The 20442-nt window shown below is 47.9% G+C and overlaps 1 protein-coding gene across 1 annotated transcript in view; it reads left to right on the top strand.

The window, feature by feature from the left end:
- Positions 1 to 20442, top strand: part of HUNK (hormonally up-regulated Neu-associated kinase) — a 131263-nt gene that overhangs the window by 22221 nt on the left and 88600 nt on the right. The gene's annotated exons all lie outside the window — the stretch shown is intronic.

Below are 20442 nucleotides of genomic sequence, written 5' to 3'. Positions count from 1 at the left end.
GAGAGAATGAAAAGCAAGACCTTAGAACAGAATTGGTTTTCGTTGTTGTTTTTTTCTGGGAAAGGAACATGATGGTGTTGGATTTCTCCGTGTGTAATCTGAGAGGTTCATCCATCTCAGGGTGACAGAGGAAAATTTCAACATTAGGAAAGTAACCTGATTTATTACAAACAGCTGGGTGGGCCATGCCTCATTGGTGCCTGGGCATCAGCGACCTTTTCAGTAGAGTTGCTCACTGTGCTCTGCCCCTGAAATGGCTTGTAGGCTGGTGTTTGGTGTTCGAAGTGGTTGTAAGCTGCTATCATCCCGAGTATCCTTACTTAGAGGCACAAGCCTTGCATCTCTTGGGGTTTTTGTTCTGGGATGAATTGTGTCCACTCTCACTCGTATCCACCTTCCCAAATCCAATGTTGGAGTCCTAACCCCTCGGACCACAGAATGGAGCTGTTTTTGGAGATAAGGACTTTAAAGAGGTAATTACAATAGAATGAAGTCTCGTGGGTGGGCCCTGATCAGCAGGACAGGTGTCTTCATAAGACTAGGGGATGAGAAGTGCCCTGTGTTAGCTTGTCCCTCTGCCTTCCCACAGAAGCCTGTCCACCTGAGGGGCCCCCAGCTCGAATCTGGGTCCTGTATTTCTTAGCCTTGACGTTCACGCACGTGACCCTTGATGAATCCCCAGCTGGTTTGTCGTTACTATCATGACAAACTTTGTATTTCATGGTTTTATCAGGGCTCCCCTGGTGGCTCAGATGGTAAAGAATCCGCCTGCAATGCAAGAGACTTGGGTTTGATCCCTGGGTCGGGAAGATCCCCTGGAGGAGGAAATGGCAACCCACTCCAGTATTCTTGCCTGAACAATCCCATGGACGGACGAGCCCGGTGAGCTGCAGTCCATGGAGTCACAAAAAGTCAGACACAACTGGGCAACTCAGCACACACATGCACACCAGGCAAAAGTAAGTGTACGGAATATGCATTTTGCAGGTTCTCTCTTCTTCCAGCCTCTGTCGGCCACCCCTCTGTCTCTGGGTCACCCCTGGGAGAGGTCCAGCATTGAACTTTGCTGTGGGTTGGAGTGGGACAGGGCAGGGTGTGGGGGTGGAGGGTGATTAAAGTCAGACCAATGTGCAAAGTAATGGGTTCACAAAGTTTGGCGGGAAGGCACTTTCTGTGGATACTCAAAGAGACTGACTTTGAAAGCTAAGCCTCTGATATCCTCAGAGCATGCAGTCAGTGTGCTTCAGTAGTTTGGTAGGAGCCTTCACCAACACCGTTGGTGAACCTCCTCTCGTTTATGGTGCAATGTTACAGACACCGATGTGCGTTGTAGTGGAAGCAGTTTCAGTGATTGTCAGTTATCACCCTCTTCCACTGTTGTGATAGGCCTATCCCAGGAGAATGCTGATTCCGTACTTAGCGCTACAGAGGAAGTGACTTTAGGGCTAGCTGAGATTTCCTGATGAACTAACCCTACTCACATCTTCGGTTTCCACATTTGTATTTGTTTCCTGGGCCCGCACCACAAACAGGGTGGTCTCAAACAACAGGAATTGTGTTGTCTAATGGTCCTGGAGACTTAAAGATTCCGAAATCAATTGTCGGCAGGGCCTGTCTCCCTGTGAAACCTGGAGGGGAGCTTTTCCTTGCCCCTCTCCCAGCTTCACTGGGCTTCCCCGGTGGCTCAGATGGTAAAGGATTTGCCTGCAATGTAGAAGACTGGGTTCAATCCTTGGGTTGGAAAGATCCCCTGGAGAAGGGAATGGCCACCCATTCCAGTATTTTTGCCCGGAGAATCCCATGGACAGAGGAGCCTGGTGGGCTGCAGTCGATGGGTCGGATTTGCAAAGGGTTGGACACGACTGAGTGACTAGCAATTTCTTCCAGCTTCTGGTGGATTGGCAGCAGTCTCTGGTATTTCTTGGCTTGTAGCCACATCACCCCATCTCTCTTTCTGTTTTCACAGTGTTCTCCCTGTGTCCCTTCTCTTCCTATAAGGACACGAGCCACAGTGGATGAGGGACCCTGCCTATTCCTGTAGGACCTCATCTTGTCTTAACTAATTACACCCGCAATGACCCTGTTTCTGAGCAAGGCCCCACTATGAGGTTCAGGGTTAAGATTTCAACTTATCTTTTTTTAAAAAATACATTTTTAATTAATTTCTTTTATTTTATGTTTTGACTGTGCTGTGTCTTCATTGGTGCAAGCTGGATTTCTCTAGTTGTGGCGGCTACTCTGTAGTTGCATGCCAGTGGCTTCTCTCACTGCAAAGCATGGACTCTAGAGCTTGGACTCAGTGGTTGAGGTTCATGGGTTTAGCTGCTCTGAGGAATGTGGGATCTTCCTGGATCAGGCATTGAACCTGTGTCCCCTGCATTGGCAGGCGGATTTGTATCTACTGGACCACCACGCATGGATGCTAAGTTGCTTCAGTCCTATCTGACTCTTTGCAACCCTGTGGACTGTAGCCCAACAGGCTCCTCTGTCCATGGGATTTCCCAGGCAAGAATAGTGGAGTGGGTTTCCATTTCCTTCTCCAGGAAGTCTTCCTGACCCAGGGATCAAACCCAGGTCTCCTTGCAAGAAAGAATCTTGTAAGCAGATTCTTTTCCGTCTGACCCCAGAACTCGTCTGGGTTCTGAAGCCAAGAACCAGGTTTTAGTGACTGGACATAAAGACTCCTCTGTGCCTCTCCTGATGTTTCATGCATGGCGGGACTTGGCAGCTCGGGAGACTCAAGGTCTTCCTGTGGGGGCTCTGGCTGCCCTTCTGAGGCTTTGTGACCGTCCAGAGGTTTCCTTCAGACAGTGGGATTCTGCCAAGCCCTGTGTGAGACCTCAGTTAATCAGTACTCTGGAAGTAAGCCTTTATCCAGAGTCGGCCACCAGTTTACAGTGGTTTATTTTTAACTTCCTGTTGGGCCGGATGTGGAGTGGTTGGGAAGGATTCAGACACGACTGAAATGACTTAGCAGCACCAGCAGTGACCTCATCGTGGGCTTTCCAGGTGGTGCTAGTGGTAAAGAACCCACCTGCTAATTCAGGAGACTTAAGAGATAGGGGTTCGATCCCTGGGTCAGGAAGATCCCCTGGAGAAGGGAATGGCAACCTACTCCAGTATTCTTGCCTGGAGAATCCCATGGACAGAGCCTGGCGGGCTACAGTCCATGGGGGTCACAAAGAGTCGGATAGGACTGAAGCGACTTAGCACACGAGCAGTGATCTCATCTTTAATTACATCCGCTGAGACTTTATTTCAAAGACGGTTACATTATAAGATACTGAGGGGTAAGCTGCTTAGTAGCTCAGTCCTGTCCAACTCTTTGTGACCCCATGGACCATAGCCCGCCAGGCTCCACTGCCCATGGGGAATCTCCAGGCAAGAATACTGGGGTGGGTTGCCATTTCCTCCTCCAGGGGATCTCCCCAACCCAGGAATCGAACCTAGGTCTCTCACATCACAGGCGGATTCTTTACTGTCTGAGCCACCAGGGAAGCCCACTGAGGGGCTGGCATTTACATAAATGTTTTGGGGGCACATTTCAACCCATAAGAACCTGTAGAGCCTGGAGTGTGTCTGCTAGGTTGACTTGGGTAAAGCAATGAATTCGGAGGGAGGCACCCTGAGAGATGAAGGAGGTGAGGAGAAGGGGCTGACCATTCCCATCCACTCTGCTCACCTTTATGTGCTAAGTTGCTTCAGTCGTGTCCACCTCTGTGTGATTCTATGGACTGTAGCCCGAGAGGCTCCTCTGTCCATGGAGTTTTTAAAGCAAGGATACTAGAGTGGATTGCCATTTCCTCCTCCAGGGGATCTTCCTGACCTTGGGATTGAACCTGTGTGTCTTACACCTCCTGTATTGACAGGCAGGTTCTTTACCACTACTGCCACCTGGGAAACCTCTGCTTCCCTCTAGCCCCTGGGAGATAACTCTGGCCTATACACCCGGCTGTGGGTGCATTGCAAGCAGTTCTCCCATGCGGGTGTGGGGGGTGGGCTCAGGCTCATGGCCAGAGGGACCCACCAGGCCTGCGGATCCAGGCAGAGGTCAGCAGGAATGGGAAGGCCCTGTCTGAGGGAGCTTCAGAGATGTCAGCATTAAGATTCTAGCATCAGTCATGTCCGTGTTCAGCTAATGTTTACACTTACGACTTGCACTTTTCTGTTTACACTGTCCTACCTGTACCACTGCTTCCGCTGTTCACCAGGTTCTGATCACGCATGTGGTCGAACCCCTTCCTGTTTGTTAGGACAGATGGCATAGGATTGTTTCATTAGGCGGTGGCATAATGTAGAGATTTAGGATTTAGGCTTTAAGATAACTTGTTTTCATTTTTCTTGGTTGCATCGAGTTACCTGATTTAGCTGTTTTATAATGATCTAATAACCCATTGGGTAAGACAGCTTGGGCTTCAACCCAGATCCAGTGGCCCCTCCACATGGCAAGAAGCAGGTTAGCTGTGGGTTGAGAGTCAAATTCAGGCTGTGCCTCGTCCCAGCTGGGCTGCCGGTGGGACTGTGTATAGACCAAGTTTCCACTCTGGTAAAAAGAGAAAACAGAGACTTCCCTGGCAGTCCCGTGACTAAGACCTGTGCTTCCACTGCAGGGGGCCCAGGTTTGATCCCTGATCAGGAAACTAAAATCCCACATGCTGTGGCGAGGCCAAAAAAAAAGGGAAAATAGTAGAATCTGTGGGAGTTGCATGAGACAATGCATGTGAAACGTCTTGCAGCTTCTTGCTTGGCAAGTGCCTAACACGTAGGACTAGCCCCAGTTTGAACTTTCCATGGTTTGGTGGCTGTGGTCTTTTAATTTGTTTCCACACTATGCAGTTAATGAAGAAATGGCGATTGCCCAATAGCTCATTAATCTTATGCTTATGGACAACTAAACTGGACAATTTACATCATCGAATGGCTCCCCAGCTAGTTCAAATATTTGTGTAGCTTCAGTTATTGAGACAGCTGCCTACACTGATTGATCGATTTATCTGGACCATGGAGACCCAATCCTAATTACAACATGAATTTTTAATACTGTTCATACTATGAATCTTTTCTTTATGTAATGATAAAAAATACGTTCAATATAATGGTATTATCACTACTGATCCATTTTAAAAAGTATGATAATGATCAAAGTATCTATTTTTTTCTTTTGGTGGAGAGGGAGGGGTGAGGTTGCAACCAGGAATCTTGTCTTCTATGAAAAACGCTATTAAAATCTTTCCATTCTGATTTTGACATAACAAAGTGCCATTAATTTTAATGGAAGAAAGAGATAACTAGTACTTGACCCAAATTCACAGTACAAGACCCAGTACCAGAGGAAATCAAACTGAGTAATAACTCCCATCACAGGCACACCTCCACCCCCACAAAAAAAACCCTCAGAATTTAAAATGTGTTTCCTTAGTGATCACTTTCTTTTTAAGTGAGAAACATCCTTTTGAAGTCGGTGATCGTCTGTTCTCTTGAAATGACTCTTTTTATTGAACTTGACTGTATAAATATTTATGTTGCTGTGTGTGCATATTCCGCGTTGTTTCATTAGTTACTGTTCTGCCATTGGAATAACAAAAAATGTTTGCTGGGTACAGATAATACCTCGTTGGAAAATAATTGTTTAAGCTGAAAAATAATTTTAACTCTTGGCCAAACAGATTAGTTTATTATTATGATTCTGGCTGCACTGGGTCTTGGTTGCGGCACTCGGACTTTTTTCTCCTTGCAGTGAGAGGGCTCGCTAGCTGCGGCTCCTGGGCTTAGGTGCCTGAGGCTGTGGGATCTTAGTTCTCCAAGCAGGGATTGAACCCATGTCCCTTGCAGTGGAAAGTGGATTCTTAACCACTGGACCACCAGGGACGTCCCCACATTAGTTCACTCTTGCCCAAAAAATTCACCTCTGCTGCAGGCCATTGAGTAAATGATGAATAAAAAAGTCTAAATTTTAAAAGAATTGTGAACAATGGTGTCCTGGATAGAACTGGGATAATTTCATTCCAGTCTGGCATGGCCACATTGTCAATGTCACCCTCAGTAAATCCCAAAACTCCTTGAAAGTAAAATTTACCTCCTGTCATCAGTAGAAACAGAACTAAACTCCCACTCCCTTCTTAAATGGTCACATTTTAGGAGGGCTTGTGCTTTGAAAAATGTATTAATACTTTGACAAGATGAGCAAGATTTTAGAGAAAAAAGAAATATTTGAGGTTAAGTCTTTCTAAAATTATCAGATTGTATCTAATGGGATGAATGCTGCTGCTGCTGCTGAGTTGCTTTCAGTCGTGTCCGACTCTGTGCGACTCCATAGACGGCAGCCCACCAGGCTCCGCTGTCCCTGGGATTCTCCAGGCAAGAACACTGGAGTGGGCTGCCATTTCCTTCTGTAATGCATGAAAGTGAAAAGTGAAAGCGAAGGTGCTCAGTCATGTCCGACTCACAGTGACCCCAGGGACTGCAGCCTACGGGGCTCCTCTGTCCATGAGATTTTCCAGGCAAGAGTACTGGAGTGGGTTGCCACTGCCTTCTCCACATAATATTGATTAAAAATGGTTTCTTCTTTTTTTGGATAGCTTATTTAGATAATGTTACTCTTAGGACCTTGATACCATTTAAGAAAACAAAATGATACCAATGGAAGAATAACCTCTTTGGGGATAGGTGTGAATTTCTCATCTGACAGTTACTGAAAGAGTTTTAGGGCTTCCCGGGTGGCACTAGTGGTAAGGAACCTACCTGCCAATGCAGGAGATTCAGGCGATACAGGAGGTGTGGGTTCGGTCCCTGGGTCAGGAAGATGCCCTGGTGGAGGTCACGACAACCCACTCCAGTATTCTTGCCTGGAGAATTCTATGGATAGAGGAGGTTGGCAAGCTACAGTCCATAGGGTCGCAAAGAGTTGGACACAGCTGAAGTGACTTAGCACAGCACAGAGTTTTAAAGACCTCTTTAAGGAGGATGGAGCCAAAACCCAATTCAGTTCCTTCCTAGAACCATCTCTACCCGTACCCCACCCCCGCCCCCACCCCACCCCCACTCCCCGCCCAGGCTGAGCAATTAATTACAGCTCTCTGTCTAACATGATTGTGACTATTCACCACAGAGGACTAGATTTTTACATGTACATATTGAAATCCTGGGAATTTTCAACCAGGATTCGTTTCAGGAAATCGTTAGGAATCCATCCTCACATCCCTTTTCTGTCTCTTTATTTTTTGCTAAACTTTAAAGGGACAAATGGTATGGAGTAGAGAATGTAGTTATCTGGTGTTTCCTAAACTTTGTGTATCACTAAAGGCAGCTAAAAAAAAAAATGACAAGAGAGTTCTTAATTTATCCCTCTCTCCCACCTTCCCCCTTGGGTAAGCTTGTTTGTGTTCTGAATCTGTGAGTTTGTTCATTTGCATCATTTTTAAGATTCCACTTTTAAGTCTTATCATGTGGTATTTGTCTTTCTGATTTACTTCACTTAGATAATCTCTAGGTCCATCTGTGTTGCTACAAATGACACTATTTCCTTCCTTTTTATGGCTGAGTAATATTCCACTGTATATGTAGCATATCTTCTTTATCCAGTCCTCTGTGGATGAAAATAAATTTCTGTTGTTGAAGCCGCCCCATCTGACGTTGTTTGTTATGGCAGCCCTTGCAAACGAATACACTGGGAGATGTTAATTCAGACGATGGAAAGAACAGCCTGTATTAAAAAGAAGTCCTAGAGCATTCTGGTCTCACCCAGGCGCTATTCTTCGCAGCCCACGCCCTGCGCCCAAGTGCCTGCAAACATGCGCATACCGCCCATCCAGCCCTTTTGTTACCTGCTTGTGAATTTCTGGCTGGCCCTAAGAGCCTTTATCTGCTGTCAGCGGAAGCAGAGCTTTCAGGATTCCCAGCAAGTGGAGGGGAAGCTGGGAGGATTTATGGTGTCATTGCAGGAACACAAATTCTGCTTTCACGCCGACTGACACCATAAATGGAGGCGTATAAATCAGAGCACGAGCGGGGAAGGAAGACCTAGTTTTTCTCTTTCCAAGGAGCATGGGCGCTGGGGCCAGCCCTGATATTTAACATGTGATTTATGCAGAGAGGAAGGCAGCCTTGTGTGCAGGTGGCGCTGGGAACCGGTCAGCAGACGCGGACTGAGGCCCTCGTGGGAAGGGGCAGCAGCCGTCCGTGGGGCTGGAGGCGGGAGGGCTGGGAGGGATTCCTTGGGTTGGTGGGTGCACAACTATTATTGTTTCTTTTTCTGGAACCACCACATCTTCCCCTGCACCCCCCGCTCCAATTTTCTGGGGCTGGTGAACTTTTCCACTTTGAGCAGGTCATCTCTCTTCTTGAAGGTTTCCATGAGACACCACCTCTCCCCTTGCAGTCCTTCCTTCTTTCCTTTCATCCCTTCCTCTCTCCCTTGCTTCCTACTTTACTCCCTGCCTCTTTACTGTGGTCCTGGCTTCCTTTTTCCCTTTCTTCCCCTCCGTATAAGCGTGGTGCGATTGTTGCTGTTGTGTTTCTGCGAACCCACGGACTGCAGCACGCCAGGCTTCCCTGGCGTGTAATCATGGTGTGATTGATTACTGCACTCATGTCCTTTCCCCACTGTGCTGTCACTATTGTTTGCTCAGTTTTAACTGCAACTAGGGAACGGTCATTATATGCCAACCCCTGTATGCGGTGTATCCTGGCCACTATCACGCCCCAGTTGACGGGTCAACAATTTGAGGTTTATTGAAGTTAAGTTTCTTGCATGGGGTTTCTCAGTTCTAGACCTCAACCTTGGTTTGGCTCCAAAAGGGGTGATTTTATTCTCACTCTGAATCTGTGTGATTGGCATTCTCCTCCACACTGTGCATCTGAAGACCACAAGCATCTCTTCATTCCTTTCTTCGTTCACCAGACCTTTCTGTGAGTGCTCTGTCTCAGGTAGACTATGCTGGGTCCAGGGCTCAGAGAGTAAGTGACTCAGTCAAAGCCGTGGAACCGGGACTGCCTGTCCAACCCTGGCCACCTGCTACATCTGCCTGTTGAACCCTGGAAATGTGCCTGGTGTGAGCTGAGATGTGCTGGGAGTCTAAAATCCACGGCAGCCTTCAGAGACTTAGTATGAAGAAAAGAATGTAAAACAGTTTGCTAAGGATCATTCACAACGTGGAAAAAAATATCTGTGGACAGACGGATTAAAAAAATGCAGCACACATATGTGATGCAGTATTATTGAGCATGAGAAGGAAGGAAGTCCTGACATTTGTGATAGCGTGGATGAACTTGGAGGACATGATGCTAAGTAAAATAAGCCAGACACAGAAACACAGATATTACCTGATCTCACTCATATGGAATCTCAAAAAAAAAAAAAAAAAAAAGACAAATCAAAGAAAGGTGATTTTACCAGAGGAGGAAGTCATGGGGAGCTATTGCTTAAAGAGTAAGGAGCTTCAGTTCTGCAAGATGGAAAGAATTCTGGAGATGGGTGGTGGTACTCTTGCCTGGAAAATCCCACGGACAGAGGAGCCTGGTAGGCTGCAGTCCATGGGGTCGAGAAGAGTCGGACACGACTGAGCGACTTCACTTTCACTTTTCACTTTCATGCGTTGGAGAAGGAAATGGCAACCCACTCCAGTGCTCTTGCCTGGAGAATCCTGGGGACGGGGGAGCCTGGTGGGCTGCCGTCTACGGGGTTGCACAGAGTCGGAAACGACTGAAGCGACTTAGCAGCAGCAATGGTTGCACAACAAGTGAATGCACTTGATACCACTGGATGATGTACTTGATAATGCTTGATTTCATATGAGATGTCTTTTATCCAAATAAAAATAAATGAAGAACAAATGAAATCTTCAGGACTATGTGTCTCACTACGACTATTATATGAAAACATTTAAAGCATGAAGACTTCATTCGACTGACAGCATTCAGGCCAAATGAAAGTTGATAGAATTCAAGCTGGGCAAAATTTTTTTTCAAAAAAAGAAAAAGTAGGTAAGGGGCGCTGCTGTCAGGTCATGAACAAATTTTAATTTCTCCTCAAGGAGTTGAGTTTCTTTTAAACGCTCTGAGCACAGAAGATGGTCATAACCGTCCTTAGAAAGAAAACCCGGGGACTTCCCTGGTGGTCCAGTGGTTAAGAGTCATCTTGTGATACAGGGGGTGCAGGTTCGACCCCTGGTCAGAGAGCCAAGATCCCCCTTGCCTCAGAGCCGAGAAACCAAAACATAAAACAGAAGCAATACTGTAACAAATTCAATAAAGACTTGAGGGGGGAAAAGTCGGGATGCCTCAGTGGGTAGAGAAGGAGGAAGGTGGGGACTTGAGGGAACCCCAGGGAATCCTTACGAGACTGGGTCAGGGGTAGTGGAGGTAGGGAGGAAGGAAATTTCCAGATGAGATTGGGTGACTGCTTGCCATGGGGATGGGTTTTGGGGGGAGGAAGGGAGTCAAGTGCTCAGCCAGTTCAGTTCAGTTCAGTCACTCAGACGTGTCCGACTCTTTGTGACCCCATGGACTGCAGGACACCAGGCCTCCCTGTCCATCACCAACTCCCGATGTTTACTCAAATTGAGTCCATTGAGTCGGTGATGCCATCCAACCATCTCATCCTCTCTTGTCCCCTTCTCCTCCCACCTTCAATCTTTCCCAGCATCAGGGGCTTTTCCAATGAGTCAGTTCTTCGCATCAGGTGGCCAAAGTATTGGAGTTTCAGCTTCAGTATCAGTCCTTCCAATGAATATTCAGGTAGGTAGTGATAATGATGGGCTCAATAAGGAGGGGAGCGATTTTCTCAAAAGAGGAGTGTGGCGGGTGTGGTCTTGGAGCAGCTGTGATGGGAGGGTTGGATGCAGGCTGTCTGAGTAGAGTATTCCGTGGGCAGCGGGAAGTTGCTGTTCTCAGCCCATTGACAGTGATGGCTGACAAAGGGTAGTCAAGCCTAACCATCCCATTATCTTTTGGATTCCACGGATCGATTTGCTTCTAGGTGATGTAATTTGAGCCTTCCTCTGTATTGGCCCCAAGTTACATTCTGATTCATTATATGTATGCTTGCTCACTTGCTAAGTCGCTTCAGTCCTGTTGGACTCTTTGTGACTCCACCGACTATAGCCCTTCAAGCTCCTCTGTCCATGGGATTCTCCAGGCAAGGATACTGGAGTGGGTTGCCATGCCCTCCTCCAGGGGATCTTCCTGACCCAGGGATCGAACCCGCCTCTGTTATGTCTCCTGCAGTGGCAGGTGGGTTTTTTACCCCTAGTGCCACCTAGGAAGCCCCATTATATACATACCTTTGGCTGATTCATGTTGATGTATTGCAGACAGCAACACAATATTGTAAAGCAATTGTCCTTCAATTAAAAATAAACAAATTGAAAAAGTTGGGCCTAGTTGGAAGAGAATTGGAGCAGGAAGGGGCTGCTGGGGGATCAGAGTTAAAGGGTAGTTGAGACAAATGGACATTGAATCTTTTAATCAGTGAATTTATTGATGTAGTATATTTGGTGCTTTCAGAGCCAGACGCTGTGGGGAATACAAAGATGAATTACACATGCTCTCAAAAAACTTGTCGTCTGTTGCTGAGCTGGAGCTTTTTGATGCTTTTCCAAAACCAGAGAAATGATTCTAGCATTACCTGTTTTAATTTGTACCTCATCTTTTTAAATTTGTACCTCATCTTCCCTTAGGATTTCTGAGTTTTGGTGAATTCCAATTGGGCAGGGAATTTGGGCTTCCTTTTATCCTTGTGGATCATAAATACATTTTGACGACAAAGGAAGCATGCATACTGTAACTAAGTAGACGGTAGACGGGTTTATAGGAATTGTAACAACTGCACTAGTACTGCCCTTCTTGGGCAGCCTGGCCCATCTACCCAGCTCTCTCAGACATCCTCTGTTTTGCACTTTTCCTCCTTGCAGGAAGCAGTTTCTGGATTCCTACCTGCAGGATGTTTCTGCAGGGTGTCGGGATGTGACTTGCTTTCTGAGTTGGAGCTAGAGTCAGGGCTCGGAGAGCCTGGTGATGGTGGTTTCAGAACTCCCCGAGGTGGGGGTGGGAGGGTCTCCCAACCCTGGGTTCTGCCCTCATCACCAAGATCAGCCCTAATGAGCTCTGTTGTTTAAACTGGGGAAGGAAGCTTTCCCCCCTCATTTCCACAAAGACAGATTTTAGTGTAGAGTCCCAGGAGGGTGGCTGGCAGGAAGCCAGGGGTCAGAGCTGTGTTGCTGTGTGACATAAATTACAGCAATTAATGGGCCCCCATAAAAGAGCGTGATCTGTGTGTTTGCTGTCCAGCATCATTTCTCCTTGAATTAGAGCGATGCTGAAATTAATTATACAGCCAGCAGAAGATATTTTCTGCTTTCTGTTAAATGAGTATCCTCCACACAGGCTCACGCTCTACTCCGATGCATTAAAGGCGTGAAACCAATTTATTTTCAAAACTTCCTACTGGGTTGTGCCAATCACCACAGTTTTCAGCCCTTTTACACTGAATTCAGGCTTGGGCTGGAGCCTCAGATCCCTCAGCCCCATGCCGATTCTTCCTGAATTTTGGGGCATCCCCTCCAGCTAACGTCTGCTCAGTTTACTTCATCCAGCATTGTCTAGATGGCTATACATCTAGATTTCATTGATGAAGATGAGATCTACACAGCGAGCCAACCTATCACTAATAACTTGCATGAAGGTTCTGTATTGGTCCGCTCAGGCTGCCGTAACAAAGTAGCACAGCCAGGTGGTTGAAATGACAAGTTTATCTTCTCATAGTTCTGGAGGCTAGAAGCCCAAGGTCAAGGTGTCAGCAGGTTAGATTTCTCCTGAGGCCTGTCTCCTCAACTTGCAGATGGCCGTCTTCTTGCTGTGTCCTTGCTGTGTCCTTGCTGTGTCCATACAGACCCTGTATGACTGGTGTCTCTTCCTCTTCTTACAAGGACACCAGTCCTGTTGGATTAGGGCCCCACCCTTATGTCCTCATTTAACCTTTAACTCATTCCTAGTAGTCTCGTTGGGGTTAAGTCTTTAACATAAGAATTTGAGGGAGACACGATTCAGTCCATAACAGGTTCTGATCTAGTTAAAATAGAATCTTTTCCTTCCAGCTGTACTTTCATTCATTCATTCAATCATTCATTTATTCATCCAAGAAATGTTTGTTGGGTGTTGTCTTTGAACCAGAGAATATTCTGGTTGCAGAAAGCATGACAGCAAAGGAGGCAGAGCACTGTTTCTGCAGCACCACGGGTCAGGCAGACTCCACACTCAGTTGATGAGTTCTGTGGGGTTTAAGAGGTGCTGTGCACCATGGGGAGGAATAGACTGGAGTGAGGCTTTGTTGTTGTTCAGTCGCTCAGTCGTGCCTGACTCTGTGACTCCACGGACTGCAGCACGCCAGGCTTCCCTGTCCTTCACTAACTCCTGGAATTTGCTCAAACTCATGTCCATTGACATGCCATCCAACCTCTCATCCTCTCATGCTCACTTCCCCTCCTGCCCTCAGTCTTTCCCAGCATTAGGGTCTTTTCCAACATGTGGGCTCTTTGCATCAGATGGCCAAAGTATTCGAACTTCAGCTTCAGCATCACTCCTTCCAATGAATATTCAGGGTTGATTTCCTTTAGAATGGACTGGTTGTATCTCCTTGTGGTCTAAGGGACTCTCAAGAGTCTTCTCCAGTGGCACAATTGGAAAGCATCAATTCCTCAGTGCTCAGCCTTCTTTATGGTCCAACTCACACATCCATACATCACTACTGGGAAAACCATAGCTTTGACTAGACAGACCTTTGTTGGTAAAGTGATGTCTCTGCTTTTTAATACGATGTCTAGGTTTGTCGTAGCTTTTCTTCAGTGGAGCAAGTGTCTTAAGTCCATGGCTGCAGTCACCATCTGCAGTGATTCTGGATCCCAAGAAAATAAAACCTGTCACTGCTTCCTCTTTCTCCCCATCTATTTGCCATGAGATGTTGGGGACCGGAGTGAGGGTTTGGCTGTTACTAGGTGGGTCAGGGAGCCTGTGTGAGTGGTGCCACCTCAGCAAGATTGGAGGTGAGGGTGAGAGTCTGTGGCCGGGGTGGAAATACCCCTGTCTCATCAGAGGACCTACAGGGAGGCCTGTGGGTGAGCAGAGGGGCTGAGAGGGGGCGGCAGGGAGATGTGGTCAGAGAAGGAGGCAGGTGCATGATGCATTCTCCAGGCACCTTCAGGACTGTGACTCTCTGGGAGAAACGGGGATTCTGGGTGTGTCTGGTTGGTCTTTGCTTTAGGGGGGCTTTCTTCCCAGATGGAGCTAGTGGTAAAGAATCTGTCTACCTGCCAGTGCAGGAGATGTCAGAGACATGGGTTCAATCCCTGGGTTGGGAATGGCAACCCACTCTACCACTATTCTTGCCTGGAGAATCCCATGGACAGAGGAGCCTGGTGGTATACGGTCCACAGGGTCGCAAAGAGGCAACTTGGCACACACACCCTGTCCTTCTGGAGTAGCTATTCTGGAAAAGATGCAGATGGCTCAGACAAGGTGAGGAGCGGGGAAGGGTGCCTGGCAGGGGCACAGCCCAGACACTGGGAGGGAGGGACTTAGGGGGTACAGGGGGGAAGCAGGAGGCTCCTTCTGCGATGGACACCAGGTGCCCAGATGGCACACTTCACTGCTGGTCATGGCTGTCCTTCCAGCTCTCCTTCTCCTTGGTGACTTCTCCCAGCCAGGCTCTCAGGAAGGGAGAGAGCGCTTTCTTCAGCAGGACGGCTGGGCGCCTCCAGTGGAGCAGGGGACCACAGTCCACCCCCGTAGGCTGGCAGCGATCCTGAACTTCTCTCTGTGCTCTGTCTCACCCTGAGAGGGCCCACCACGGCTGCTGTTTGTTCCGCGTCATCTGATCTCTGTTCTAGTGTGAGCATCTCGTGTCCGCTGTCTGCCTTCTGTCCAGGAACCCACAAGGCTCGCGCGTTAACTGGGGAGGCATGGAGCATCCATCTGTCCATCCTTTCTCCCTTTCCCTCCCTCACTCCCTTCTCCTCTCCTTACCTTGCACAAGCCTTGGCTGTGTCAGTGGCCCTGCACACGTTGCCTGAGCCTCTTCTGTGTTCCTGACACTGCCAGGCATGGGGCGTGGAAGAGTGAGCTCTGTTTGAAGTGACGGTGGGGATTGGGCTCTAGAAGAAAGTGAAGTTACTCAGTCGTGTCTGACTCTTTGCAACTCCGTGGACTGTAGCCCGCCAGGCTCCTCTGTCCAGGGGATTCTCCAGGCAAGAATCCTGGAGTGGGTTGCCATTTCCTTCTCCAGGGGATCTTCCCGACCCAGGGATCGAACCCGGGTCGTCTGCATTGCAGGCAGGCTCTTTACCATTTGAGCTATTCTACAAAAAGGAGGAGGCTTGAAAAGCGGTGAGAAGGGTTCAGCAGGACCAATCCCCAAATCAGGGAGCACTTTGTGCCATGAAGAAGGAAAGCCCTAATGGAACCAATGGAAAACCAGAATGGAGTAAGGGGGTTGTGGATTGCTGTCATGGACGGTAGAGGGTGGAGGGCGTGGTGCAGCTCTAATTAGGCTGGTTAAGGAAGTCTCTGACCTGGAGACTTTTGGAGAGGGGGTAAGAGTGGGAAAGAGTGTTTTTGCATCACAGTCACACACGAGCTGAAACCACATGCACAGGTGGCGTCACATTTTGTAATTTTCATGGTCGAAGGGAGGGCTTTGGTCAGCCTGTGTTGAAGCTGAGAAAGTGGAGGGGAGGTGTTGGTCAAGTGGCCAGCTTACCCATGGCAGGCATAGAGATGAGCCACTGTAGCAGGCGGCTGGGACCTTTTTCTTTTATTTCTTCCCCTCCTGTCCTTGCCCTGGATGAACCAAGCACAGTGCTGGAAGGTCAGACAGCTGCCTTGCTGGAAATGAGAGTGGAGGGTGTGCCCCACCATTAAGAGTGTCTGTGATGGGTGTGACAGCTGGGGAATTGCAGGGTGGCTTGAGCCAGTCTGGGCCAGAGAAAAAAATTGTAATCTGAGGTCAGAGAGAGGAGTTGGGAGTTGGGAGTTGCTCTGACCGAGAGCCCTGTGTGGGAGGGAATTCCAGGCAGGGGTGGGAGACCTCCAGAGGGGATGGTGGTGCAGCCAGCGGGGTGGGGGAGGAGAGGGTGTGCGGAGACTTTGAGAGGTGGAGGTCCTGGTGAATAATTACGTGTGGGACTAGGGGTGTGATGGATGGAGGAGGATGCGTGGCTGGGCTTCAGGGACACCTGTGGAGAGAACTGCTTCAGGGGGAGTAGGGGGAAGCCATGGGTTTGGGGAGCCAGTGTGTGTGTCAGTCACTCAGTCGTGTCTGACTCTGCAACCCCATGGACTGTACCCTGCCGGACTCCTCTGTCCTTTGGATTTTCCAGGCAAGAATACTGGAGTGGGTTGCCATTGCCTCCCCCAGGGGATCTTCCCCACCCAGGGATTGAACCTGGAGTATCCTGTACTTGCAGGCTTTACCTCTGTGCCACCTGGGAAGTCCTTGGGGAGCCAGAGGACCATTCACATGGAGATGTCCCGGGCAGTGCTTTAGGACAACCGCGAGGATAGGGTGGGGAGGGAGATGGGAGGGGCGTTCAGGATCTGGGAGGGGGGATGGGGACACAGAGGTCTACCTATGGCGGGTTCACGTTGATGTATGGCAGAAAGCGGCAAAATATTGTAAAGTAATTATCCTCCAATTTAAAGTGAATAACTTAAAAAAAAAGTTTGGGAAAGAGGTGTAAGCAGGATGTAGGTGGTGGGACTGGTCATTAAATGGATGCTCGTAGGCATCTGGGAAGTGGACAGTACATTGCTAATGTGAGGAGGGAGGCGGCCTGCGGCGGCAATTTGGCAAGATCAGGCTAGGAGGAAAAGCAGGAGGCTAGGAGGCAGAGTGGCCTCACAGACTGGGTGGTCAGGACGCCCTGGGGACCCTGGTGAGGACCTCAGGGAGTGGCGGGGGTGGGAGCCAGGTGGGGGGCTTCCTGGCTTCTGGTTCTACACACTCTTCCTACACAAAATACACAGACCCTAACACTTATTGAGGGCTTCCAGGAACGTTCCCAGGGCTCACCACCGCATAAGGTAGGCACTTTGATCGCCCCTCTGTTTTCTGTAACAATGAGGAAGCTGAAGCTTAGTGCGGTCCAAGGCACCAGGCGGGAGGGGCCGGCTTTGAAGTCCAGGCGCCCAGCCTGGGAATCTGCATGTCTGGCTGCCATAGTCTGCCACCCTCTGAGTTGCCAGTGTGTGGAAAACAGCAGGAAAGGAACTGTCAGACCTGACCCCAGCCCTTGGAGGATGGACGCTCACCCTTGGTTCTTACAGTTGTGCTCTTCTGCAGGGTAAGGGCATCTCGTAGGATTGTGTGATGCTTGGGTGGTCGATGAGTCTGCTCGGGTAGCCACAGCAGAAGATCACAGACCGGGTGGATTAAGTGACAGACATTTATCTTCTCACATTTATGGAGTCCTGAGTCCCAGATCAAGGTGCCCGTAGGATTGCTTTCTCATGAGGCTTCCCTCCTTGGTTTGTAGGTGGCCGGCTTCTTGCTGTGGCCTCTTATGGCCTTTCTTCGTGCAAATGTGGAGACAGAGAGAGGTCTCTGGCATCTCTTCCTTTTCTTATATGGACACCAGTCCAATTAGATCAGGTCCCCACCCTTAGCTGAAGCTCCAGTACTTTGGCTACCTGATGTGGAGAGTGACTCATTGGAAAAGATTCTGATGCTGGGAAAGATTGAGGGAAGGAGGAGAAGGGGGCAGCAGAGGATGAGACGGTTGGATGGTATCACTGACTCAACGGGATGCGAGTTTGAGCAAACTGTGGGGGACAGTGAAGGACAGGGAAGCCTGGCGTGCTGTAATCCATGGAATCACAAAGAGTTGAACGTGAGTGACTTAGTGACTGAACAGCAACAATAACCCCACCTTTTGGGGCCCGTTTAACCTTTTTACTGCATATAGCTCTCTCCAAATAGAGTCATATTAGGGGTTAGGGCTTCAGCTGTGAATTTGGGGGTGTGGTGTGGGAAGGGTGGAGACGATTCAGCCTGTGACAGATGGTCATCCTAAATCACTATTAAAAAATCTGAATTATGGCCACCAGTAGGCCTGAAGATCCATGTCTCTTTCAGAGCGTACGCTTGGCGTGTATAACAGTGTCAACTATATTTTAGGTGCCTTAATAAGAGTTTGCTAAAGAAGAAAAGATTCACTCGAGTTTAACCTAGTATATTTATTAAGAAACCAACATGTCCTGGAAAGAAAGCTGTTCTTGGCTCATTTTTACGTAAAAAGAAAATTCATTCAGATCAGAGCCTCCTGTTCTCCATGCATTCTGATTATTTAAAACATCACGAATAAAAGTGCTTTGATTAAGGGAAGGCTGAACGTTCAGAAACACATTGGACATTGTATAATGGCTGAAGCATATATGCATGTTTCTGTGATATTAAAGACTAGTGTCTTTGATCAGTGCTTTCCTTCCTCTCCGTCATATGAAGATCCATTTTACATCTGCCTTTTCATTTTGGAGATTGGATACGTGACCCATCCTTGATGTATTTCAGAGGAATGAATTTTAAAGGCAGTGAAGGGTGATCCAGGATGAAGGGATGAATTATTTTAAATCCTGTTAAGTCTGATCCTATGTAGGCAATCTGAATGAAGTCAATATTTAAAGGAGATGAGAGAGTAGACTAATATTAAACCACTGCCTTTGGATTTAAAAGCAGCTCTGTTCCAGAGAGTTCGAAACACTCAAATGTGATTCAAGCCGCTGCTGCTTCTTTTTTTTTTTTTTTTAATATGCTAAGGTGACAGGTCAAGGCGATGCTTTTTTTTTTTTCTTGGCTGAACTAAGTTTTGAATGCTCTTCACCCTCTACAGGTGGCCTCAGTGAAAGCAAAGCAGTAATGATTATAAGAACATCTTTTTAAGGAGCTCTTACTAAGTGCCAGACATTTTACTGAGTGCTTTGTGAACATCATCTTTGCACACCCATGGGTCTGTGGAAGTGTGTGCTGAGACTGGGGCCACACGCTTTGTGCATCCCTCATTCTAAGTAAAATTCTACATTGGAATTTTTCTCCTAAGACGTCACAGGGGTCATTAGGCATGAATGCCTTTCCGCAGCTAGCCCCTCTCCGGAGGAATTAGGATAAGCGTGTTTCTCCTTCTCCTCCTTCCCCGTGTGGGAGGGAGCCGGGCTTCCTATCCCCACAGACCAACCTCTTCCTTTGCTTTCTGAGGATCTCCTTCCTTGCCATCACCCCTTCTTCCCTGCATCTTCTGTTTCTCTATACCATAGCTGCTGCCGCCTCATCTTGGATCTAGTCTTTTTTTTTTTTTTTTGCCTTGGGATATTTCCTTTTCTTTTGTGTGAGCTTAGCTATTTAAAAGTTTGCTGATTTTATGCACTGAGAGGTATTTATTTATGTATTTATTTTGCAGGAGCCTGGGAGTGATGATGGGGTGGGAGTTGCCATACTGCGATAAGTATGGTGTCTTAGTTAATGAGAAGCTGATGAATGATCAGTTTCACCTGTGGTCCACTGGTGTGTGTTCACCTCTCTCTAGTAATTTCTCAGACTTTGCTACTTACTTGGAAATGTGGGGGCAATCCTTGAAAGCAGATTCCTCTGTAAAATTTCAGGAGGCTATGCAACTTGAAGCCATCAGAAAGTTGGAGACTTTGTTTTATTGACCTTTCGCAGCAAAACTTCTTTCCCCATATGCTCAGGATGAAACTCACAAACTCCCCTGACAACACCTCCCATCCCCCACCCCACAGCCCATTCACAAACTCAGAGACCATGTTGGGAGTTCTAGTCTGGTCCATCAACTTGGGTCCTCAGTCCGTCTGTGCAGATTTAATTTTACTGTTTAAAACTGTCCTGACTGAAGCAGTTTATCTTTTCAGCTAGAGACCCATCATCACACTGGGCTTCCCCTGGGTAGAATTAGTGCCTATAAATCTCTGATTACTGTCAAATTAAATTAGATGCCTCCCTTTGCTGATCATTGATCACTGCCAATTCCTTAATTTCCCATTCATCCCCCCACCCCCATTTCAGTTGTTACAGACGAAGTTGATTAAACAGTTTTGTGTAATCAAGAATGTCATTCCATCTTCAGAAGTATTATCAATACAGAGTTTACAAGTTTAGCAATGCTTACAAGTGAAGGTGTTTAAAAATAGAGAGGGGCCTTTATAGGATAGCTTCTCTAGGCGGGGCTGCCGTAGGGTTCAGGGTTTTCACAAAGGGACTTTGAGAATCAGTAGAACTTGGGAACCAAGATGTCAGATGATGGTGGAGTGGACCCCTGGTGTGTTAGTTTCCTGTGGCTGCTGTAATGCACAGGCTTCCCAGGTGGCTCTAGTAGACGTGGGTTCCATCCCTGGGTTGGGAAGATCCCCTGGAGGAAGGCATGGCAACCCACTCCAGTATTCTGG

Source organism: Bos taurus, chromosome 1 (genome assembly GCF_002263795.3).
Source record: "Bos taurus isolate L1 Dominette 01449 registration number 42190680 breed Hereford chromosome 1, ARS-UCD2.0, whole genome shotgun sequence".
NCBI lineage: Eukaryota > Metazoa > Chordata > Mammalia > Artiodactyla > Bovidae > Bos > Bos taurus.
Note: the sequence above shows the minus strand (reverse complement) of the source record. Positions and strands in the feature narration are given on the sequence as shown.